Source organism: Toxorhynchites rutilus, chromosome 2 (assembly GCF_029784135.1).
Source record: "Toxorhynchites rutilus septentrionalis strain SRP chromosome 2, ASM2978413v1, whole genome shotgun sequence".
NCBI lineage: Eukaryota > Metazoa > Arthropoda > Insecta > Diptera > Culicidae > Toxorhynchites > Toxorhynchites rutilus.
This window is the reverse complement of record NC_073745.1, coordinates 223,910,279-223,937,570: the sequence shown is the minus strand read 5'-3', so window position 1 is coordinate 223,937,570 and position 27,292 is coordinate 223,910,279. Positions and strand designations below refer to the sequence as shown.

Here is a 27,292-nt window from a genome sequence, read left to right as displayed (position 1 = left end):
TAAATGATTAGTTCGTGAATTTTTATACCAATGACCGAATATGCATTGTGAAACGTTCAGCACAAGTGTAAGTGTAAAATTGTGTATGGTTATGTTAAAAATGACTTAAAATATGAAACGATTTATTTCAATTTTTATAAATAGAAACCAGTGTATGTTCCCGCTCGAGAACGGATCGTCCGATTTAAGCTGTTTATTTTGTTGTGTTTATCTTCACCCAAGTTCATGCGACGAGAAAAAAAGGAAAAGCGAAGGAATATTAAAAAAAGTGATTCACAGTGAGTCATATAGGCAATGGTTTGAATAAACACACTCATAAAGTAAAATTCATGAAAGAAAATTACCTTTTTCATTTCAAATATGTGTTCTACATATTAAAGTAACATGTTTTTTTTTTGTGAGAAAAAATGATAGTTGTGTTCGATAATTTCATTTATATGTCATTGATATGTTTTTTCTTTATTTCATCCATACATAACACAGGAGCCATCTCTTCCAGGGCCACAGAGGACGGTTTTCGTCAAATCTCATTCCACTTCGGTATCTTCTATCGTGATACGCATCATCCAACGTTTAATCATCATCATCACTCGGTTGTAAAACTGGTGGAGTGAACGAACAATACCCAATTCAGGGCATCCAAATCATTATCAAAGAGTTTAACGATGTAATTTTTCAAACATCCAAAATTAGTGTGCAACAGATAACCTAACGGAAAACTATGCGGTCGTATCACGGACACAAACCTCCTGTGTTTTTTTCAAGACACCTATGCTCAACAACATACGAGCTCAGTGAAAAATGGAAGTGTGTATGTGTTATCTCTCTCCATCTCCTCTTTATGCAAGTAGAGGAGATGTGTCTAAAACGCGCCTACCGGGCAATTTGACCCACCTGATTTTCTCGTAAACCAGCAAGAATAAAAATGCAATGGATACAGTCAATCGTGCTAGTCAACGATAGATTCCCAACATGCAAGTTTAACATTTGTAACATGCTTTTAAAAAATAAGAAAAATAATTTTCTTTGGAACCGATTTTCGATGTAATTTTCTACATCATCTCTATAAGGTTATTGTTGCTTGAAACCGATTCAGAGGCGATAACTGTGGGTCATATTTATTGAGTCGAGTTCCCAGTGAATATCTCAGATGAAGAAAATGGTAAGAAAGGATACATTTCCTTCTCAATTTGATATTTTCCGCATCAGCTTACCAGCGGGCCGTATGGCATACCCTCGATCGGGGCAATATGCTCGCTTTCGGCCGGATAACATTCTCACGATAGAAATAGCTTGGATGTAAGGGATGCCAGAAGATTTTTTCAAATATCTTTGCATGGCATGAATATATCTCGCGTAACTTTTGAGAAGATCCTAAGTAACAAATGTAAACAAATGGAGTTAATGGATGCACACTATTAGTTCTCAATCATTGAATGCTTTGCGAAAACAACCGTTCAAGTATCCATTTTTTTCACCTTCTTATTATCGATATAAAAAGTCCAATGTACAGATACGAATTTTAAGCACTCGACTGTTACTTCGGACGCCACTTACCTTTGACGCTCGATACGTCCGAAGTAACAAAGCAATCAAAACAACACGAAGTCGCACTTCGGACATTTTGAGTTTTCGGGTGTAGATACCGTTTTTGGTGCAATTCAACGAGTGATAACAATAATGATCTACTTTCAGCACGAAGTGCAAGTATTTGGAACGTCAAAGCGGTCAGTCAAAACGTCCAATGTAACATTTTTCGCTAGGAGATTTCAATTTCAAACTAAAATCACATAACAACAGTTACGATTGTTTTTTTTAGAGTTATTGTTGACTGCTAGTGGTAAAAGTAGGGATAAAGATCGATTCTTTTTGAAACAATTCGTGGAACAATGTTACGGTCTTCAACTTCGTTTTTCTCTAGTTGATGTGAACGTTACATAGGACGTTTTCAAAAGTTACGCGAGAAATGTCTTCAAATGTAAACATAATGGACAAAAATTAGCAAACCATCACGATATTTCTAAATCATGTTCGATAAATCACACAAACAATCGTTTTCACATACTTTGAAATGACCTCAGTATGTTTTCGCAAAATTAAATGTCTTCAAAACGAAAACATGTCTTCACATTTGGCATCAATATCATGTGCTCAGAGAATGCAGGAAAACAAGAGCGCGGACTGAAGAATTAATACACGAATACTGGGAGAACACGCTCACCGGAGAAACGGTTTCTCCTCTTCGCTGGTGGGCCTGAAGGGAGTAGATCAGCCGTATGGAACCCGCCATGTTTTTGATGCCAAAATCTCACACGTCAGAAGTATTTGTTTTCTTCAAAACAGCGATCCGCGTTGACGGCAGTGAGCTTCATTTACAAGTTTAGGGGAGCGTCAAAGAACAGCTGATTATCAGTCGGAGTGAACGTTTTCAAAATTAAAATTATGAATGAAAAATAGCTTTTCCATATCAAATTAGTATTCTGTTTAAATTAAAAACATTTTTGTTTGCAGATGGGGAAAAAGTCTCATACGAAAATTGTTTATGAAGACAACTTTATATTATAAAGAGAAAAACCAGCAACATTGTTGGAATTGTAGGGGAACTATGGGTAAGACGCACCCTGATGATAAAACGCACCACAATGATAACTATGGAAAACGGAGTACCAGATAGGATTTTCCTGTGATAGTAGGTTCATTTTTTATTGTTAATATAGTTAAATATACTGTAGCGCAGAAACTCTCATCTAATTTCATGAAATTGTAATATATAAAAAACTGCTTCATTTCATGCAACTTTTGCCGCTTCTGTCGTAAGGTTTTTCGAGCATTTCAGCATTAGCTTTAATTGGCAAACTTCATTACCTCCTCAAAAATTAACAGGGCTTTTCATTAAGTATGAATAAACGAATGTATTAAGGTCAAATTTCATGATAAAATAATTTATCTCAAACAAACCAAAATCGGACAAATCGCCCCTCTACGGTGAAGGAAAACGAGCTTACTGTCTTGTTTACTCACTGTCAGTGTGACCAAATCATTTTAGAAAAAACTCTCAGACTTTTTTCTACAAAGATGGTATCTAAAAAATCAATATTATTTTTTTCATACATATTCTTGTTTTATGTCTTAAAAATTTAAATAAACTACGTTGTTACAATGCTAAAACACTTAAGTTATAAAGATTAATGAAAATCTTTAAAGGGTGTGTCACATCAAATTGCATCACGGAAAAAACCCCCTACGTGATGAGCGCCCCCTACGTGATGACCGGCTCGGTAAACGGGCAGGTTTACCTAAAGGAGTCCCTACAGAAGCGCTTACTACCACTATTGAAGCAGCACGAGGGCCCGACCATCTTCTGGCCGGATCTCGCTTCGTGCCACTATTCAAAGGACGTGTTGGAGTGGTACGAAGCCAACGGGGTCACCTTCGTGCCAAAGGAAATGAACCCGCCCAACGCGCCGGAGCTTCGCCCAATAGAGAAATATTGGGCGATTATGAAGCAGGCCCTCCGGAAGATCCCAAAAGTTGTCAAATCGGAGACGGAATTCAAGAGAAAATGGATTTCTGTTCAAAAAAAAAACTACAACCTGACGTTGTACAGAACCTTATGGACGGGGTAAAGAGGAAGGTGCGAGCATACGGGCTTGGGCTCGAAGTATGAATAAAAAGAAAATGCCAAAAGTTGTTTAATAGTTTTTATTTTACTGTCTAAAATTTTCAAAAGGATCGGTCTACTGGGCGAATTTCTACACCTTTTTTCCGTGATGCAATTTGATGTGACACACCCTTTAATCAAAAAAACCAACTGATAAATATGAAATCCGCAAATCTGCCAGCACTGGCGTGGCGCTATATGTAAACAAAAGCATCGGAGTGAAATTCATCGGTGCAGTCAGTTCGACAACAAACATGGCTCGAAAATATATCCGGAAAACCACTCGGCGATCTTGGACGGCAGAGGATTTATCTAAAGCGGTAAGCGCAGTGAAACGAGGATTTTCTAGAAGATATGCTTTGAAGGCGTATCAGATTCCTCGTAGAACACTGTCACGATACATCGAAGCTAGCGGATCAAACTTACAGCTTCCGCCTCTTGGAAGTTTTTCTCCTGTTTTTGATAGCGCTCAGGAACAAGAACTTGTTGAACATATTGTGGAAGTGAGCAGATTCGGATGCGGACTGACCCGTTATGCCATCAAAAATATTGCCTACCAACAGGCCGAGCGAAAGCGTGTTAAGCATCCTTTTTGTCATAAAACTGAGCTGGCTGGACGCGATTGGCTTTATCATTTCTTGAAACGACATCCGGAATTGTCAGTCATCCATAGCTCGACTGAAATGATTCAACAGAGTCAGCGTAAATGGTTTTTTCGATCTTCTTGAATGAATTTCCTCCGAATTTCCTCCGAGCAGAATATGGAACGCTGATGAAACGGGATTTAGTACGGTGATGCAACTGCAAGTGAAATTGAGTTTTTTAAGTTGATGTGACTAAATTTAATGCTTTTAGGTTCCTACCAGGGGTATAAAAGTGTTGGCTGAAAAAGGTGTACGGCAGGTTCCTGGAAAATCATCCGGTGAGAAAGGTGTTACCACTACTGCTATAATGGCCGTCAACAGATTTTTGAAGCTGAATCCAGGGAAGATAATTACCATATACAATGTGGTGGCTTTGATGAATGAGGCGTTCACCGCGAGTAGTTCTATTTCCAACGCGCAGAGTGGATTTCGAGCCACCGAGATATATCCAATGAACCGTCGTGTATTTTCGGACAATGACTTCGCAGCAGCTGATCACTTGAACAACAATGATGCTGAAAACTTTCATAACGAACCGAATTCCCTTGTACATCAGGATTCAACAACTGGTTTTGACATCAAAACTATTGAGTTAACTGACCAAAGTATCTCAATAAGAGAGTCCACTATCGAAGAATTCTATGATACATCTGACGGATCCTGGTCTATCAACTACAGGGCGAAAAAAAAGAAACTAATATAGTTGATTCAACGATCACTGATAACGAGTCATTTTTGGAGCTCACCGATATTCCAATGTACGACCCGGAAGTGCTTCTGTTGGATCCAACCATTTACTACAGTGTGACCGAAAATGGAACAGTCTTGACCCATAGGATAACCTCAGCGAGTCATACTGCAGCTGGCGAAACACCAATACATGATCCGTTGTGTATGTGTATTGAAAAAAAAACTGTGATAGTCTTTCAACAGTTCAACAGCCAAACAAGCGAAATAAGAAAGCAAAAAAAACAGGAAGTGATGGGGAAGAATAATCTTCAGAAGCTATTCTGTTAATTGCGATTGATTGAAAAATCACAAAATCAAATGTATTTGGTCACAGTGTTACATGGATAGAAAACATTCAAATAAACTCTTTCACATGAATGTATTTTTAAATTCCCAGAGGAACTGGCAGATTATTTTCGGGATCTTTCTCGATGCTGAATGGCATCCAAACGGAAAGAATTCCGTGCGTGTATATGTGTGTGTAGCGGCTGCTTCGATGGTCACCTTCTCTTCTCCTGAAGGATCGGCTTTTCTGTGCTCTCTCACAGGTTCAAACAAACTGCCTGCGTTTCAGGGCAGATCTCGATCCTTCGCCGTCCAGCACCCTCAGCAACGATGTTGTCTTGTCGATGTCCTCACGAAAAATGAATGCGTCTCACCACCAGAATATCGCTTAAGTATGCTTTTTGTGCGTGATTGAATCGAGAGAAGGCGTGGTTTACGATGGCAATTTGGAAGGCAAACTAGAGGGGAATGAACTCTCTGAGCTCAGAACTTTCGGCGACTGAGCAATAATCGATTGCGGGCGCAAACAATATTGGATACGGAAATATCCTACTGATGGGGAAGAATAATCTTCAGAAGCTATTCTGTTAATTGCGATTGATTGAAAAATCACAAAATCAAATGTATTTGGTCACAGTGTTACATGGATAGAAAACATTAAGAGAAACTCTTTCACATGAATATAATTTTAAATTCCCAGAGGAACTGGCAGATTATTTTCCGGATCTTTCTCGATGCTGAATGGCATCCGAACGAAAAAAAATCCGCGCGTGTATATATGTGTGTGTGTGTGTGTAGTGGCTGCTTCGAGATCTTCCCGGGGAACCGTTCTGGCCTAAGGTGCACAAACAGGCTCTTGGTGACACCGTTCATTCGCACTTTCATGATAAACGAAGAGCTTCACCACAACAGCGGCAACATGCTTCAATCGCTGTTCAATTGGAACTGAGTAGATTTCCGAGCGGCGCTCGCTTATATACCGATTGGTGATTTCAATAGACTGTTTTGAAAGCAATTTTAAGACTATTGAAACAAGTTTTTGGATCAGAAAGTAACAAGTATAGAACGCGTAGACATTTTATCTTTCGAATGAAGTATTTATCATACCATTTCGTTCAGTTGTTTAGGAGCTATTAACGCTCAAAATCTCGGTCTCCGGCGTAACGCTTTCGTCTTCGAAACTTTGATTTTACACCCCGGTATAGAAATGAAAGACGTAGTCCTACGTCAAAAAAGATGACAGATGAAAAAGGAGCATTGTGAGGAATTAACATCATCACCTTACCGCAAAAAACTGTTAAAAGAGAGCGCATCTAATGAAATAAAACAATTAGAGGCGAATGAACTGAAAAGTTTAAACCCTCTTGAAGCCAAAAAGAAGAAGAAGAAGAAATAAAACAAATTAAGGACAAGGGCAGTCAGCGGAAGAACCGGGCCCGTAAATCAGTGACTCAAAATAAAATGGAAGATACTTTATGCTATTACTGTGGAACACTCTTCAGTGCTATAGGAAACGGTGAGGGCTGGCTGCTCTGTATTCGTTGCCATAATTGGTATCATGCTGAATGTTTATTATTTTATGTTTATTATTTTTTATTTTTTTTAAATTTTTTATCATTTTCGATATTTTGTTTTGTTTTTCCTATTTGTAGTACGTTTAGTACAAATGATTGCGAGATAAACATATATGGCTCCATGGTGGATGCAAAAAAAACTACGGAGTGTGCATTAAACATGCATGTTTCAGTCATTTTTCCTTAAGGTGTGCGTCTTACCCAACCTTCCCCTATGACCATATGGTTGAATGAAAGTCAGAAATACGTGTTTCCAATAATTAAATAACATAATGTGAAAATTTCGCGGGTTTTTGTTGTGTGCTTTTTGCATTCCATCGTGTATAATCTACAGACAATGAATGAGAAAGCGCTGAAGTGAACTTCACACAATTTTGTTCCGCGGGTTTTTGTTGTGTGCTTCCCTTGGCCGAGTGGTTAGCGTCATAACTAACATGCCGGGTGTTCGGGTTCGATTCCCGTTCTGGTCGGGGGAATTTTTCGTCAAAGAAATTTCCTCCGACTTGCACTGTGATCACGCGTATTCTAGAGCTTGCCATTCAGAATGCATTCAAGGCGTGTTATTTGGCATAGAAATCTCAACTAAGTACTAATAAAAAATGACGCAAGTAATACTACCTTGAGACGGCGAAGTTCCTCTAGGAACGTTAGTGCCATTGAAGAAGAAGAAGAATGTGAAAATTTTCATTCAAATTTTAAAATTTGAAAACCGGCTCCGTGTCTTCTAATCTGGTAGAGATTACACTAACGATTTTGGGACCCAAATTATGGCTCTAACTTGAAGTCGACGTCATCGCGAATTACCAATTTACCACCATCTGACATATCGTGATGTCGATGATGAACTTTTAAAGTAGAGGGATAGTGAGATAGGCGGTGACGGTAGGTAGAGTGAGATAGCGATAATCGTGTCATACACCTGGAGTAGATTGATGGAATCTCTCATTCATACAAGCTGTTTCTCTGAGCGTTATAGTCTCTTAGAGAAACAACTCATGGGCATATTATACTTCTGCTGGGCCATTTAACACCGTATGATTGGAAATTTAGAATTTGGGCGCCTTACAAAATAAAATTCGTAGCACTTTTGTTATTCAGTATCTAAAATACAGAACGATTACAGATGACTGAGGGTTATCTAATCTACGTACTAACGTAGTTGTTATCTTAAATTTTAAGAGCACGGTCAAGATAAATCCATTCTCGCTTAGGGGGTGCGTATTACCCACTTCTCCTATATTTTTTTGTTTTGTTTATGCTTTGCTTTTCAAAATGCTGTCGAAACAAAGACAAGACAAAGAACAAAGATCTCTCACAGAAATTTTCCACGAAAACATTCTGCTGATGGACAATACCTGTTTTGGCCGAATAAAGCGTCACCACATTACGTCAAAAAACCACAATCTCTTCTGAATATCCATTCGGTCACATTTGTTCCTCAAAATCGCAACCTAACAAATCTGTTTCAGTGTCACCCAATCGAAGATTTGTTCGGGATTTTTAGCTCCTTGGTGTACAAAATAACTGGAGAGCCACGAATTGCAACCAGTAGATGCATTCGCTAAGTTGGCATGCCGTACAATGCTCCTGATCCGACATCAAACGAAAGCTTCACCGAACAGTCGGTTATGGATCGTTTTTTCAATAATGGACAATGTATCTTAAATTTCAATAAATCAGATCTTCTTAAAATAGGTTTGTCTTATTTTGACAGCTTGAGAAACAAATTCCAAAATTTTAGTTGCCACCCGTTATGAGTTAGATTAAATTTTTGCATTTATTTTCAAAGGTCAAAAATCGCAGGAATATCCTTAACAGCCTAATAAAACATAACCAGAAATCGTATCTACCGTAAAAGTTTCAAAAATAGCTCTGCTTCTGAATGATGCATGAGAATAGTTTCATGAATCACCATAGTTTGCATACAAGTTTCCACCCAAAAAAAAATAAATTTACCCCATGAATTAATGAAATGCTCACCACCTCCTGTATGAAGCAAAACGCCAAAGTCAGCAAAACTCAAATCAAACACTGATATTCGTTCCATGCCCACGGCATAATCTGCATATCGTATGCACCCGTGCATCCTGACATTTTATTAGTATTTCATTTGGATGATTTCTGCATCAAAAACAAACGGTAGAGTAAACAGAAAAAGCTCTATGTATAATTACCGTTATTCTGCTCCTCGTGGAGAAAGTTTTGCTCCCTATTGAGTCTGGTAGTGCCGATGATGTTCTGGATGCCGTCGGGATACTGTTAGATATCGCTTCTCTCACTGTTTTCCCGAGCGGATTTGGCAATCGCGAAACTACACGCTTGGAACACTCATTCTCTTTCACCGTTGATAACCCTCGACTGACGCTACCTTTCCACCTTCACCTTTTTCACTTCGCTTCGCCACTTCCCCCTTTCAGCGATTTTCACGGATCAACTTTCACATCGGGCGCGCGAATAATCGCCGAATAAAGCTTGATGTCGAGATCGCGGAACAATTCAATTCAATTTCAGCAGCATAAAAGTTGTAAAACCAAATTGCAATCTGTTCACTACTTTTTCTTTTTTTTTTTCCGCCCGCGTGCTCATAAACCTGTAAACATCCAATCCAAAATCGCGCGCAACAGCACTTGAGGGAGCGCAGCAAAAACAACAAAAAATGAATCGAAAACCGTCGTACGATCAAACTGTAAGCTTTCGGATGCAAGAAGGGAGCACAGAAATTCACGAAAATGTAAAGCTCTTCACAAACAAAACGGCCGGATTAATGCATATCATGGGATTTTGAGCGATGCAAAGAACGAATTTTCAGCACCAGCGATTCGCACACTTGAGATGCAGCACTTCCTCTCGCGCGTCCGTCGCTTACCGCACATCCACACAGTTCTGCCGGATGATGTTGGCAATGACCAGTTGCATTGGGGTTGGGAATTTGTTTCCCTTGCTTTCTTTGTGCACCGTGAAGTGCGCCAAGAATGCGTCGAGAGAGATCCGACAATCCGACTGCCAAGAAGAACGACCTGAAAAACAGTTATTATTTTAACAACTTCATTTGTTTGTTACTAATTTGTTTCCTCTCTCGCTACAAGCCGATGACACACAAAGAGGGACCCAAGGTGAGTGAGTGCGGGAAAATACGCGATGCAAGCTGGAACGGAACAACGGGACGCAGATGATTATTCTCAGGTATTATGTATCCTAAATTGCAATGGCCTGTAGGCGGTCTCGTCACTGTATGATTATTGGTGGGGTATTGATGATGCCTGTTAGTCACAATTCAAGCATACATCTTCATAATAAGTACAATAAAATACCCTAGCAGGCTCTTAATTTTAATTTTACCGAGTAACCCAAAATGTTACTCGAAGGGTGTCCACGATAAAATTGCATCACAAAAAATTATTCTGGAATTACCGAATCCGAGTTGAGGGATTAAAATATTTAGGCATGAAATGGACATTATTTGCCTCATGACTACAGTACATTCTTTGGGTAATGGCATTGAGCCACACCCGCATCTTTAACAGCGCTTGCTTCAATTTTTGTCCGTAATGATTGTTCCATAGACCCTTCTGGCCACGAACATCATACTAATATTCCTTCCCTTCCCCTGGTGACTGTAAGGACGTGACCGGCGTTGTTATTGACTATCTCGAGCTCGAATCAACGATTTCTGCATATTGAGAATGAATTGTTACTCCCAAGCGTCATTTAGTGTGTTCCTTGTGCAATTTCGCTGGTTAACCTTCTTGAATGGCGTTAACGTTCCCTGTGGAACTTTTGCCGTCTCAACGTATACATTAACTAGCGTCATTTTTTAATACTTAGTTGAGATTTCTTGAGCCAAATAACACGTCTTGAATGTATTCCGAGGGGCAAGCTCTAGAATACGCGTGACCACAGCGCAAGTCGAAGGAAATTTCTCTGATGAAAAATCACCCTGCCAGAACGGGAATCGAACCTGAACACCCGGCATGATAATGTGAGACGCTAACCACTCGACCACGGGTGCACGCTGGTTCAGGTTTTGATATAAATGTTGTTTTTTTTTATTTGATTGATTGTCCGGTGCTACAACTAGCGAAGTTTAGTTGAGTCAGAATCTCACTCAGAATTGTTCTGCCGAGTTTATTGACTGGTTTCTTTTTATATGGCTTACAATTGAGGGGCTTAGAATGCAAGGGGTGTAAGTGACTTGATCGATTTTTTGACTTCATCGGCTTTCTCTTTGAATCATAACTTAACTGCAAACACATTCCTAGCTTATTTGACAATGTGGACGATATGTCAGAACCTCAGTTATCGGTTTCTATAGCAAAATCGAATTGGAACGTTTTTGTGTGCCGAGTCATTCGCGAAAGAAAAAGTTGATGAAGAGAAATCGATCAAGTCACTTACACCCCTTTCCTTCTGAGCCCCTCAATTGTCACCAAATATGAACTCTACAAGGTTGATTTGAGTTTACCGAAATAAGAAAGAAAAAGACAGATATTGGAAACGATTGGAGTGACAAAAATCAGTAAATGCATTTCTAGCAATTTGGAGGGTCGAATTCCTTTGCGTTCGCCACGTGTAATTTGACGCCTCCTTTGCAATCGCGCTCAAGCTTGGACCTCACATATCGGGTAGGCTGGAAGCGGGAGTGCACGGAGAGCAACTACGAAGTTTACAATCTACCCAAGCTCAAGTTCAAAATTGAGTCTACATTTACGCTGTTGGATGTTCCCGTGCCAACGATAAGCCGCCCCACACGAAGCAACAAAATTATCTCAGCCGCTTTGTCGACAAGCAAAATATGTTTTATTGGTAGACTGACCAAATAGGTCAGGATTAAAAATGAAACAGGTGAGCCAAAAATAAAAAAATTAACAAAAAGGCATAATATTGGGTCTGCAACTTAATTCGTTTTGTTTTTTAATGAAAAATTGAATGATATTTATTTGAATAGTAAAATAAATCAATGCATCCTTCAAAGTATTGTCCAGCAAACATTAAATCGTATAACTAGCGCATATCTAGCATCATATATCGCATATTTTGAGTGGTATATGATGCGCCTAACAAGCATATACATGCAAAAGTACTAGCACTAGTAGAAGCTGAATACCATCGGCAATAGCTCGCTTTAAACGGATCAATTGTTGCCTGTAAAAGTCTTCATTGATCGTTTGCCCAGGTTTTTAGCAGCTCATAGTGAATCTCACCCTTTTGATCCCATTAAATACATTGCATTACTTTGGCATCGTGGATATTCGGCGTTGACGTTCTTGGTTGGCCGGGCTTTACATACGATTTTTCGCGTTTTGGATTGCCATAGTGAATCCATTTTTCGACTCCGGTAACAATTAATCGAAGAAAGTAGGGATTGTTTAAAGGTTTTACCGGTAATACCGGGTCATTTTCCATTACCGAATTACCGGTAATTTTAAAATTAATAACCGGTAATTTCGGTATTTTTTCCAATTTCCGCGTTTTACGCGTTTTACGCGGATTTTCCAATTAACGCGGTTTTTTACGAGGTACGTATCCCTCGCGTAAAAAACTGGGTGTATGTCATTTTTGTGCACTAATCGACATGCACTGACTGGGGAGAGCATAGAATAAATGATACAAAATAGAAACCAATACAGGTAAACTTCGATATAACTTACATTTTACTTTCAAAATTGTACGTTGTATCGAATTGTACGTTATATCGAAGCATAATAAAGTACTCACAAACGTAGTCTATAATACATTATTGTGTTGCTGTTTTTGTACAGTTAATGAATAATTTCAATCAGAAGACGAAGCCAGCCTTTCTCATGATGTTTCCCTTCGTACTGTTGATTAAAGCTTGATTCATTTAGAATCCGGAATCACAAAACCAGCTGTATTTCGGGATTGATTGAAGGTACAAAACTTGTTTTAGCATCACAATACAGATAATTCATTGTTCTATCAGAAAAAAAATATTGAAATTTTTTTTTCCTTTTTTAATGTACGTTATATCGAGGGTACGTTATAACGAGGGTACGTTATAACGAGGGTACGTTGTATCGAAGTTTCCCTGTATACGTAATTCTGCATAGTGCGTGAACTGGGAGAGCCGTATGTTTTTCATACTTTCCAGACGATTCTTTTTTGAGCTCTAGTCTGTGCATAGCAGAGTAGGGGCGTTTCATTTTCTTTTCTTTTTAAATATTAGGTTGTGCAGTGCACGAGGTGCACATATGGACGAGACGCCACTGCGAATAACCGGTTATTGAAATTTTGGCACGGTAATGCAATCCCTAGAAGCAGTCTTCCATGTTTCACAAAAAACACTGCGTCCGGAATAAACATGTCCACGCTGCTGTTCACAGTTTTGTGTTTGAGTACAAACATGATTTTTTCGTACCTATGTTAGAAAATGTGACATGTTTGTATTCGTGGTATGTTTGGACATACGATGTTTAATCCCAATGTTTCACATGATGTTCGAACATGGTGTACAGTTTCTCTTGCATTTTCACCCCAAGCACCGGTAGTGCATAGAGTAGAAGAAGCGAATCGGACACCACACCACCACCACTCAACGCGTGGTGTGTTGGTATGTTGACATGGAAAAAATGCTTTCCTTTCATGACAATGGGTGCTTCATCAAAAATATTGGGCAAATAAAATAAATCTCTTTTTCTGTTCTGAACAAAATAAACATCGATTGATATGAGAGTTTTTCATATTTGATATCATTATTTAGTGCACGCATCAATTTATATATTGAATTCATGTAACATTCGCTATTATTAGCTATTTGAACAAGTACTAAAATTGAATTATTCAGCAGTGACATGTTAGGCGTTATGCTAACCACTCGACCACGGGAGCAACAATTTTGGCTGAATCTTTGAATACAAATGGCCAATACTGCTTGTTCGCGACAATCGCGACCCGAGCTATAAAACGAGCGGAGAAGAGGAGAAGAAAGGATGATGCAATCGCATGCACACATAGCATATGTAGTGCAGTGTAAGTGTAGCTTTTAGTTTTTTCCTGCATTCAGTTTGTGATAACATCGAGAAATTATTGGTGTGTTTAAGCCGCTGAAATTTCTCTGCTGGTTCTGCTGTGTGCCGCTGAAGATTGCATCTAAAACTAATTTTTGGGTATTTATTTTTTTGGTCAGCATTTGTACGACGTCGCCCGCTATGCAGTCGGCTCCCCAGAATTTAATTGCCAACATGCACGCAAAAAAAAAAGAAAGCTTCTTTCTATTCAGAGAATGTTTTCTTTGAACGAAACCAAGGATTATTTAATCAGACTTGCAAAATGTGCATGAACGATCTATAAACTTTTACTTAGTCGCGGCAATACATACACACACTCTTTACAGATACACGGGCCGAAGGTTGTGCAGTCCACTGATGATTCAACAAGAGCTAAAGGTTGTACCGCTCATGACAACTCTACACGAGCTGATAATTGCGCCGGCTAGTGATCATTCTATCCTGGATTCCTCGAGTCGAAAAAGACGCACCACGCTAGATATGGGGTGCAGACTAAGGGGTCGTTGCTGATTAACGGTCAGCTGCATCCCAATAGGAAGTATCCCATGTCGGGCACACGTACAGAGCACTGAAGACTGCAACATCCCAATTATGAGAACACTTGTAATACTGACCTCGAGCCAACCGCGAGTAATCGGTTACATATTACTAACATAGTTGTAAGCAAACATTGTCAAAATATTGAACTCCCGGCCCCGTTAGGCTGACACCATATGAGCCTTTATAAAAAAATATATATTTTGGTGCATGAACTTATAGCCTCTTAGTTCGTGCAATTTTTGAAATGCGAACTAAATTTCAAGTTCGTTTCTGTGAAAAAGTATTCTACGAAGAAATGTTTTGGGATGAATAATTTCTTTCTCTTTTTCTTTTTTGTACATGATGTTCTTGAATTATAAACATCGTGTTTGTTTTCACATGTCTATGTTTGTGTATCATTGTTCGTGTTGGGGATAGACACTCAACACTAGCGAGAATCATGTTCGAATTCAAACAAAAACATGGAATTTTCACATCGCGTGGACATGTGTAAGTGTTTTTCGGAAGACTGCCTAGAAGAAAGGCTTCCTTTTGTGCCGTTAGAGAAACATTTCGGACATGAAAATCTCCGTTCGACATCTCTCGCTTTCTTTTCGCATGGAACATAATTTACTGGCTTTTGGATGTATCCTGCGCCTTTGAATCGTTTAGAAATAGCGTATTGAGTTACTCCTAATGATTCTGCAAATTCCGTTTAGGTTGACACGGATCTTTATCGAGTAATGTCTCTAATTTTTCGTCTTCAAACTTTGTTGGTTGACCTGGACGCTTTTTGTGTTTAATACCAAAATCACCGCTTTTAAATCGACCAAACCGTTCCTTACAAAATTTATCCGATGGAAACAGAAAATTAAAACTTGCCGCAAGTGATTTTCAACACAGTAAAAATTGAACTTGTGGTGCCAAACTCAAAGTCTTGTAAACAATGTTTGGTTGACAGATGTCTACACTTCACGAATCAGCAAAAATCAGCTGTCACCGTTGAATATTTATAACACCTTGAGCCATCTTGTGGAAACGGCACACCGAATAAATTTTGAAAAATTTTATTGAGTGAATAAAACCAAACAATCAAAAATTATTAGATGCTAATTTGTTCTTTACAGTGAAGAAATTTAGATGATGGAGAAATTTGACGAAGACTATTATGATGTTTAGAAATTTCATCATAAACGTTGTTATATTTCTAATCAAAGCTCTGTATGACAATTATCTTTCGAATTTTCCGTTGTCCACATATTGTTCTTCGTAGGAAAAATCCATTCAATCGGTGTGGTATTGCCTGGCAAACATTCCACGAATTCCTTACACTCTAGAAATTGTTCGCATTTTCTGAAAATATTTACACCCAACGATTTTCAACTGACACGGATTCTTTGTAACACCTTTTTATCTCATCAATTATAGTTGATTTAATTATTGTCCATTCATCAATCAAATATTTTGTCTGAACGGGAAGTTCAATCAGAAATGGATTTGAATACAATCTATTCATACTGTTAAGCTTCTTCTTGATTAGTCTTCTATTTTTCAATGTACCCCAACGCAATATCGTGAAAATTTTTCATTGTTTTGATCAATTTTGCCTTCTGTATTTTCCCTGAATCAATTAGACTTTTAAAAACATTCTGAAATTCGCTAGTCAAAAATACTTCTTTCTTTTTGACGTGGAACTACGTCCAACCGGAACATATGGGAGTTAAAATGAAAATGTACACACAACACATGAAGCAAAAAATGAAAGATTTCGAATGCTCGAACATTTCTTAATAGATTGAAAAGATGTTTGCATCAATTGATAGGAAATATTTCTACGCATCTATCACAATTAATCCAATGTTATATTTCCTGAGATAAGAAATTGAATAACTGCTAAACGTCAAACGCTATCGAAACACCCTGACTGCTCCGTTTTGATTGGCCCGATTTACGGGTTTCCCAACACAACCAACAAAACCAAGGTGCCTGGGAAACTAGCATCGCAAATACATTCAAGTTGGAGAGTTTTTTTGTTCCCACCGAAATGTGTTCCCTAACACAACCATCAAAACCAAGAAGCCTTACATTACATGATGTTTGTTCAATTTTTTTAGCTACACAGCAAATATGTTGAATTCAATTGAATCCGAAATTTGTTTTCATTCTATCAATAATTTCATCAATACAAAAAATGATTACCAAGCCAACGGTAGTCCCACGTCAACCTTGCGGTTATATCATAGATATAACCCACCCGTTTTTATGTTGAAGAATTCTAATAAAACAATCGAAATAACCAACAACTTCAGTAGGAGATAAATCATCTCTCGCAACAAGCCCAACAAATGATTGAAAGGTCTGACTGATCTCTGGTATAAACCAACCACAATTTTGGGGACTGGGTTTTCAAATAAATCGCATGGTATAACATGACTTTTTCATGTTATTGAAAATAAGACCACAATCGCACAATCTCACAATCCGTCGAAAACAATGTATTCAAAATAATAAAAAATTTTGGTTTTCATACTGAAAATACGGTACAAACTGATAGAAAGACGGGACAATTGAAAAAGATCGAAAAAACGGTACTGTTCCGTTCAAAACGATACGTCTGGTCAGCCTATGAAAGAGGCGTTTCAAAGTTGAAAATAACTTAAAAATTATCTGCAGTCAACGATGAGTTACACATGCCTGACACGTTAAACTCTGACCGAGCTAGGGGTTGGGAAACCCGTAAATCGGGCCAATCAAAACGGAGCAGTTAGGGTGTTTCGATAGCGTTTGACGTTTAGCAGTTATTCAATTGCTTATCTCAGGAAATATAACATTTGATTAATTGTGATAGATGCGTAGAAATATTTCCTATCAATTGATGCAAACATCTTTCCAATCTATTAAGAAATGTTCGAGTTACAAGCATTCGAAATCTTTCATTTTTTGCTTCATGTTTTGTGTGTAGATTTTCATTTTAACTCCTATATGTTCCGGTTGGACGTAGTTCCACGTCAAAAAGAAAGAAGTATTTTTGACTAGCGAATAACAGAATGTTTTTAAAAGTCTAATTGGGAAAATACAGAAGGCAAAATTGATGAATTTCCCGTATGTTTAACAAAAGTCCAAGAGATAAGTCCGATATAACGATAGAGGATTATATTCTAGCTGTCGGACCAATGGGACCGGCGCGAGTCAGACGGAAAATTCAGCCATTTGCTCTAAGACAAAGGTCCCGGGTGTCACCCGGTTACGCTACCCTACTGTATTCATACATACTGGTACAGCATTTATTCAAGCGAGACGAAAGTTTGTGTATGATAACGTATGCATTAAAAAATGGACAAATTTCGGCTTGAGTTAAAAAAAAAAAAATTAAAATATAACTCAATGAACCAAATTTTTCTTAAATAATACGTTTATTGGTCCTTCCACACAAATGCATCGTGGCCCTTATCAGTTGATTTACAGCCTTGGCGAAAACTGTGAAACAACTACGTCCGATACTTTGTTCGCACTGCCAATTTCTCCCCAGAGCGCGAAGTAGTTGGACATCGTGGGGCACTTCGTGTTCGCCGGATAAAGCCGTTCCGGCATTTACTGGCCCTGATCGCCCGACAGTGCTGAGCTACCGTGAAGTACAGCAGACGCTGGAGAGGGAGACCGAGAGCAAGGTAGCCTCATCGTCCCGCGTCTTGGATCGGGAGGACAAAACAACCGACCAAACTATGAACAAGTACATGAACAATGGGCATTTTATGCGGAAGCATCAGTCTAGGCCGGTAGAGTCTGAGCAGTACACATTCACCCAGAAAATGCGGCAGACAACAAATCGTTGGAGGAGATGAACCAGTTGTAAATAGACGTTGTACCATCTATTTACGTTGTCCATCAACCCTCCTAAAGTTCCCCAACTGCGACTGATAGAAAATTTCTGGGCGAACCACAAACGGATGATCTACTGCTCCTATGATTTTGTGGTCAAACAGAGAATCATGAACGTCAAGACAACGGCGATGGTTTTTTTTTGGGTACAACTCCAAGCTGAGATGAAAATAACAAAATATTATTGGGTCTAATTTTCACGGCGGAATGCATTCCAATGAAACTGCAAACTTATCTTTAAAACACATGTCAACTACGTGGTTGGGAATGTTTGCCATAGTCTTAGATTCATCATGCGCACTGCGTGGGATTTCAATGATGTACATTCCTTGAAATCTATGTTTATTGCATATGCATTAGTTCGCTCAACCCTTGAGTACTGTTCAGCGATTTGGAGTCTGCACTACAAGAATGGAGTCAACAGAATTGAAGCCGTACAGAAGAGACTTGTTCGATATGCTGTAAGACATTTCCCTTCATCAGCTACCTAGCTAATGCCGGATTTACAATCATCCACAATGAGCGCGATTTTTTTCCTTCAATCGCGATTTTTATTCGTCAACCAATCAGAGCAAAGCGTGAAATCACCCATGACAGTGCGAAAAAAGATAGAGCTCTCCATGCTTTGGCTGCGAAAATCGCGTTGCTTTGATAGGAGACACTATATACATCAGACAGGTGGAACAAAATATGCTTGATGGGTGGAACGATATATCGAAAGAAATGTTCAGCTCTGTACATATGAAACGCTTCATAAAGTGAGAGCTGAATCGATCACTTATTGCAAGCGTATTGCTGCATAATCATAATTATTTTTACACATTTTTGTTAATATTTGATTGAATTCGTTAGTTTTTCAATTATTGTGAATGGAAGTATAAAACTCCAAATAATTATTTCTAGCGATATGATTTTGTTCCACCAATCTAGTACGATCTTGTCCATAACAAACAATGACAGTATGATTAGAGGGATGCAGGTTTGACAGACAGATTATGACAGATTATCGCGCGATATCGCTAAGCATTGTAAAGAGCTGCATTGAAAAATATCGCGAGTGAGTATTTCGCATGCGATTAAAAGCCTGCATTGTAAAGGAAACATAAAAGAACCGTTGCTAACTAATGGTATTTGACCCATTCCATGAGGTTATGCACCAGAAAACCAAATTTCAAATCTAGTTTTAGGAGAAAATTGAAAACGTTATTTGAATAAGCACTAATTATATCATTAATATCATTAATTTTTTGCAACAAATTTAATTTAATAAATAAACTTTGAGAGAGGCGAGTTTAAATAACCACTTAATTATATTTAAAATATTTTAGGTTTTCACTATTTTTATGTTTCTTGAGATATCTCTGCACATGCTTAACCAAATTTCAATGTCTATATACCATTGAATGGGTGATTAAATGCTTGTTTGAAGAGCCGTTTGAAGAGTGATTAAATGCTTGTTTGAAGAGCCGTGGGTGGACCTACGTTTCATTTTATAATTTATGAGAAACAAGCATTTGAAAAACAGGTATTTTGAAGCGTTGTCACGTCACAAAAATAGAGCATTTTTTGACGTAGGACTACGTCTAACCGGAAGATATAGGGGGTGAAATGGAAATCTAGGCACTGAACAAGTAGGAAAAAATGCAAGATTTGGAACGCTTATAACTCGAGCATTTCTCAATAGATCGCAAAGGTTTTTGCATCAATTGATAGGAAATATATCTACGCATCTATCATAACGAATAACATTTCATTTTTCTTGAGATAAATAATTGAATAGTTGTGAAATATCAAGCATTGTCAAAATGCACTATGTGCCCATTTTTGATTGGTCCATTTTGTGCTCCTCAAATCGTACCGACCAAAACGGGCAACCAGAGCAGCAGCGAAATAGAATGAAGCACGATTGGAAAGGAAAAAGAAAAAAATGAACGAAACATTGGTCGCAGTCTCACACATGCGTAATTCTCGAGCCAGCTTAAAAATCCCTCGAGTCAGCTTAAAAATCCCCGCTCCGCTGCCGTAACGATCATTCTCATTCAAACCGTACACCACATCGGTTCGCATCACAACACATCAACAAGCCAACCCAAACAGCCATGTCTGGACATGGTAAAGGAGGAAAAGTGAAGGGAAAGGCAAAATCCCGCTCGAACCGTGTTGATCTGGAGTTCCCCGCAAGGGTAGCTAGGCCGAGCGCGTTAGTACCAGTGCACCAGTCCACCTAGCCGCCGTTATAGATCTTCGGCTGCCGAAGTGATCGAGTTGGCTGACAAAACTGTTCGCGCTTTGGTTCGGTGGACATCAAGACAACAACAGGCAGACGCAAACGCAATCGCAAAACGGCAGCAGGTAGCAGAAGAAAAAAGTTTGTTCTTTATACAAACTGCTTCAATGGCAAATCCAGAACAAGGCGGCATCGAGGGCGTTCGAAATGGTTTTTTTCAAAACCACGAGTACTAAGTTTTCTAAATTGGAACCATTCCATAAAACAAGGCGCTTTTCAGGGCCATTAAACCTTCCAAAAAAGAGTTTAGGAAATACAGTTCAATGCTTTCTAAAACAATATCCAAAATAATAATAAAACACAAATTGATTTTTTCATAATTTGTTTGCCAGGATATGATGAGTATGTGAATTTGGCAGTTGTTCTGAGCTTATTGATTTTCACCAATTCTTAAATTGCTTCTAGATTGAAAGTACAGTAATTCACACTTATCTCGACATTTAGCTAATTGGACGGACCTGTAATGCGACATATTTAGTTGGACATTTTTGTAAACATAGAGTTCGGGGTCCAAATTATGACCCCACATTGAAAGTCGACACTGTACCACTGTCATCGCTAATGTTCAATTACAGGTTAAAATTACCTCCAATCCGATACTGAGTGGTGGTAATGCGACGTGCCATTGAATGTAATTTATTGTAAAATATGTCACAAGCTGGATGGGAAGAATTTTTCCAACTGTGAAAGCTGTGGCGAGTGGCAAATGCAATCGCTAAACAGAAAGGTTTAGCCGAACAAGATGGGGATATCGAGTGATAACAAAACAATAAACTCTTTAGATTGAAGATAATTTTGTGATTCTGAAAAGGACCCTTTTCAGCCTGCATGTGAATCCAACGAGCGAACAAATCGTAATGAATGTATTTTTTTGCCATCGCTTCCTTTTAACGCTCATTCGTTCGTCTCGTTGAACTCGCCCCTCTGGCTGAATCTGCCGATTTGTCTCTATCCTGTGAGTGTGTACCGCTAGAGTATAAAACACGCGGACCCCAAAAAAATATCTTATTTTCTTTCAAACCGTAAACCCGTGTGGTTGTACGGCATCGGCATCGTGGACGTAACAAAGGAGGACAAGTGAAGGGAAAGGCAAAGTCTCACTCGAACCGTGCAGGTCTCCAGTTTCCTGTTGGTCGCATTCACTGATTGCACCGCAAGGGTAACTAGGTCAAACGGATTGGTGCCGGAGCACCAGTATACCTAACAGCGATTATAGAGTTTCGGCCGTCGGAGTGCTCGAGTTGGCTTGCAAAGCTGCTCACGACGATCAGAAAACCCGCATCAAGAACAGAGCAGCTTCGGTTCGGCGCTCATCAAGGCAACAATTAGTTTCAGTGAGTGGCAAAGTGTTTCTCCGGCACGTCGCATTAAATTGTAATTTACTGAACAACATGTCACAAGCTGGATGGGAAGAAATTTTCCAACTGTGAAAGCTGTGGCGAGTGGCAAACGCAATAGCTAAACAGGAAGGTTTAACCGAACAAGATGGGAATATCGAGTGATAACAAAAACACAACACCAAAGGTTCTTTTCAGAACCATCAACATATTCATAAAGAGTAAACAGTGAACTAATCCATTTTTCAGGTAGATAGGTAGGTATTCACGTAGGAGAAGAAAATAAAACAATATATTTAAAATATATATTTAACAAAAGCTGTCCCCTTTGTATAGTCCTACGTCACTCCGGTTATGTCCCCGACATTACCCACCCGTCTTTTTTTTTAGTTTATCAAATGAACATAGGTTCAAACATTTTTATACTCGGGTTTCTCTGAGCAAACAATGAAAGTCAACAACCCACAAAATTTGGTTGAGATCGGTCCACAAATAGAGAAGTATCAACTGTCTCCAGAAGTTGCTGTCACGTCACGAATAGTATTCGATCCATTCCAGTGTGGCGTAACAACATTTTGACTTACTACAAACACTTTTTTTGCGTTTTCACGAATAAAACACACAAAATTAAACGATGTTATAGTAAAATTAAGAAAATTTCCAACAAGAATCATCAGTTGGAGAATATTTTATAGTTGGGTTTGCTTGTTGTCAGTCAAATACTTTTGTGACGTGGCAACACCTGACTTTTTGCTGTTTCGGACTATTGAACATTAATGATTAATTTCATTAATTACCGTTTCGTTTCAAAACATACAAATGATATTTCTCCTATGTTTTATTAACAATATATGAACGTAGATTCCATAATATAAAACATAATCTTATTTCAACTTCCGGTTTGCTGATGATATTATTGAATGCTAAAAAAATATGGAAAACCCATACGATATGGGCTTACCAGCGGAAGTCGAATGTCGTATTCCGATGCCATTTTTGAATCGAGGATGTTGACTTCCGGTTCGTTGAAAACGGATATAAAAGGCCGGGAATGGCATGAAATCCCACAATACGATCGTGAATGGTAATGTTGGCATATAACCATGGGTGCACGAAGAGGAATAAAAAAAGAATAATGTTTGATAGTGAGAGATAGGATTTAAGTGAGAGGGAGATAATGTTTGAGTGGGAAGAACCTAGCCTTGGAGCGACGTGTGTGGAGTTATACAAAGAAAGTGCACATACAAATGTACACGCAAACATCAACGATTAACGATCAACGATCGAAGTCAACGTCAAAGTCAAAGTCATCTTCAATACGCAAACATAAATGCCCTTGCACAGGTATGTAAGTTTTTCAAATGTTTCTGATAGCAAAATCAAATGCGTTCCCCCTGTAGTGAACGCCACTCGATGAACCAGGATTGTGCTAGCCATTGATGGCAAGCGCCAGAGTGAACGTGTTAAACAATCACGATATAAAAACTGGAGGTCGGTTTTGGACCACCCCGACTTTTCCCAAATAAAGACATACCGTGTATTAAAGGTAACAGGTAGATTCAAATTATATAGATTTTTTTTGATGAACATACCATAAACAATAAAAATTCCCTTGTTTCGCAATGTTTCACAATCTAAAAGAACATAGAACTCATTTTGCACACAGGTCGAATATATTTCTTCTCTGACTTTGGAGGGATGAAAACGTAAAATGGCGCTAAAACGCTAGAATGAAGAGAATTCTCGCGTAACTTTTGAAAAGGTCCTATGTAACAAATGTAAACAAATCGAGTTAATAGATGCACGCTATTAGTCTTCAATCATTGAATGCATTACAAAAACAATCGTTCACGTATCTATTTTCTTCATCTTTTTATCGCCGATACAAAAAATATCCAATGTACAGATTCGGATTTTAAGCACCCGGCTGTTACTTCGGACGCCACTTTCCTCCGATGCCCGAAACGTCCGAAGTAACAAAGCAGTCAAAACAACACGAAGTCGTACTTCGGTCGTTTTGAGTTTTTGTTTCTTACAGTAGTTGTTATCGATTTCAGTTCAATTCAACGGGTGATAACAATAATAATCTGTCTTTAGAACGAAATGCTGATTTTTGGATTGTTGTTTAGTAGTTAGTTTCAAATTCTTATCGTGCAACGTAATATGTCCAATGTGCAAACGCGGGCAGTCAAAACGTCCAATGTAACATTTTTCGCTCCTTGGCTTCTACTTTAAACTCAAATCACGGAACAACAGCTACGATTGGTTTTGGAGAGCTATTCTTGATCGCTAGTGGCGAGAGGAGCGATAAAGATCGATAACTTTTAAGACAATTCGCGGAATAATGTTCGGGTCTTCAACTTCGTTTTTCTCGAGTTGACGAAAATGTTACATTGGACCTTTTCAAAAGTTACGCGAGAATTCACCATATTATCAAATTGTCAGCGTTATGACACCATTGAAAATTCAGTAGGAAGCACGGTTGCGTTAGGACCACTTTCCCCTATAGGATGGACTTTTGGAAGGGGAAGGGGAGATCTCAGAGGAAAGTAAGAAGTATTCAGAGTAATAAAAAAAAAAAACAAGAAATAGTATATCGCTTGCTACAATACGGTGAAAATCTTATTTAATACAACTTATTGATTGTGTGACGTGACAACGCTTCGTGGAGACTGTTTATTCGCACAGAGCGCGTTGTCACGTCACAAAATGCATGCCGTCAAAATGCATGTTCTTGCGAGTTTTTGAAAAACTGAGTATACAGGAATCTTCGTTCATCTTTCATTGCTAAATCATAGAATAAAGTTTTTTTGTATGTATTGAAACGGAACTGAAAATACAACATTAATGTTCAAAAGTCGGAATCCGCAAAAAGACAGGTGTTGTCACGTCACAAAAGTATTGGGCTGGCAACAAGCGAATTCAACTGCAACATATTCTCCAACTGAAGATTCTTGTAGGAAATCACTTTGAAATCGTTTACCATTTGGATATAGTGTGATGTATACATGAAAACGAGAAAAAACCTGTTTTTAGTGAGTCAAACCGTTGTCACGTCACGCTGGAATGGGTCATTTGCTTTACGGAAACATGTGTTTCTTCGAGTTCTTTTCGTATTATCTATGGACGCAACATCTTAGGTCGACTTCTACTATTCACGAAGTGCAGCAGAATATCATTGAACTTCTACTAAATTCCCAAATTACCAATAGCATTTAAGAAAAAATAGTGCCTGTTGAGAATTCAATAAATCGAAAATAAAGAAGAAATTCAAAAAGTGTGAAACTGTAGTTCAATCAGAAACGGAAATTAGCTGCCAAGCAAGTTCGTTTGGTGTCAAGAAGCGATGTTGGGGTAAAATTCGGCGAAAAGTTAACTATCTTAGGAAGTAAGCCTGGAAAAGTGATCTCACTGTAGACATAAAACCCATTATTATATACTCGATACATTAGAAAATAAAAAAATACGAAAAGTATAAATTTTTTTCTAACAAGATGTTCGTGTTCATATGTAACGACGCCTTTACTTGCAAAGCAATAACTTAATTTTTAATCGTTTGTTATTCATCGTCGGGGTGAGATGTGCTTATGTACAACATGTTTACTTTGGAATGCACTATGTGTATATATAACAAACTAGCCAAAGGCTCTCTCCAAAATTTTCTTCGTTGCAGAACAAACTCATTTATAGATTTTCTCCTTATTTCGCCAGCCAACTTGTGCTTCTGTTTTGTAGGCAGCAAACTCAAGCTCAGTTATGGAAAAAATCTAACAACACGGTTTGAAAAACTTAGTATTGGAACCTGTTCCACAGAATGTTTTTCTTCTATTCGCTGTGCCCACCAAAGATTCACGACTTTTGGTTTTCATTCGAACTACCTTACACTTCGATATATTTTCACGTAATAAAATGGAATGGGTTTTGAGAAAACAAATTGATTGTCTATAGAATATTTTCTAAGATTGCATTTCCTAAACTCAGATCGAACCCAGTTGTGTCACTGCTTTTTATCCCGTATTCTTTAGAAAATATTAACCATTGGCTCTTTACGTCATTCAACATTCATGTAGACGAATTAGATGATAACCATTCTGCCTGAATTCCGCTATTCTGTGTCCAAGAATACATGAATCATCCTTCTACGTCAATTCCAAAATCCATCCGTTTCTAATCATCGTTCATAGCAGCACAAGTACGCAAATTCGAAACTATCAAAATAATCAAAAGACAGCTAACTTGAATCTGTTTGTTGGAAACGTTTCACTAAATTGATCAGCCACACCACCGTTGAAGCCACCGTCGCTCAGTTGCAACGCACGATACGAAACCCACACATCTCACATGGGTCTACTCTTGGAGCCACTTGGAACACCGTCGGAAAGGGCGGGTTGAGGGTAGCAAAGCTGACTGACGGGTGTACCTTCAACTGTAACAACTTCACATTAAATTTCCATCCGTTTGTTGGGCGCTGCGAGCGGAAGCATGGGTACAAAACAGAATGCCAACAAAAACACTGCCCAGCGCACTCACTATCTCCACGCGAATGGCAAACGACCGTCAGCGAGTCGCGAATTTCTTCATCAACATCTCTCTTCACAAATCTTCTTTGAACTTTTCAACTTCTTGTTACTTCAGCACTGTTATCTATCTCCCTCTCGTTCCCTGTTTCGAAGCATTACTTCTAAAGAGGCACTCGGTAAGTTATTTTCTTGGTAGCTTGGAAGCTGTAGTGAACTTAGTCCCAGCTTTCGTCACTGCGGATGTTCAGCATCGCGCTATAGATGCAACAACAGAAACACCACCAAAACGCACTGAACACCAGAATGCAAATTGTGCACAGAGCAAACTTGTGAACGTACGCACACATCGAGTTGCACATAGTAACTGACGCTGCAGCGGGAAAAATGCAGTCCCGAACCTCTCCACAGAAACCGCCGTTGAAGCTGAGGCAAACTGTGGCAGGTCTTCTAGTTCTGGTTCCACAGGCCGGTTGCCGTCGTTGGTGGCTTTGGCTCTCTTTTTTTTCTTCTCTGTTCCCTCCACTCTGACTCAACGCGCGCTGCCTACAACCCAACCAACCGGCGGCTCGGCTGCCCCCAGTGAACACCAGGAGTTGATATGGCGGATCGATTGGGACTGTTTCGCGCGCTCTCGGATCCACAACGGCAAAGGCCGTGGCACTTATGTCGGCTGATTGTAGTATTCCCCCCCATTCTCGGGGAACATTCGGCGGAATCCGAGCGTGGCAAATTCGTGGGAAGAGCTGTGGTGACCTCTCCTTGTGACTCGCGCGTTTTCCGTTGGCAGCGGAGCGGCGCCGCGTGAATGGACTTGTTCGTGTTGCCTAAAACA

At 39.0% G+C, this 27,292-nt stretch overlaps 1 protein-coding gene across 3 annotated transcripts in view; it reads right to left on the bottom strand.

The window, feature by feature from the left end:
- Positions 1 to 27,078, bottom strand: part of LOC129765090 (uncharacterized) — a 165,736-nt gene extending 138,658 nt beyond the window's left edge. The window contains exons 1-2 of one of the 3 annotated variants that reach the window (XM_055764949.1): positions 26,361 to 27,078; positions 9,068 to 9,910 (exon numbers count right to left, since the gene is read on the bottom strand). The gene's annotated coding sequence lies outside the window, so the exon portion shown is untranslated. The remainder of the gene's footprint in view (positions 1 to 9,067; positions 9,911 to 26,360) is intronic. The other 2 variants (XM_055764947.1, XM_055764946.1) reach the window with 2 other exon arrangements.
- Between the last annotated feature and the right edge of the window lie 214 nt (positions 27,079 to 27,292).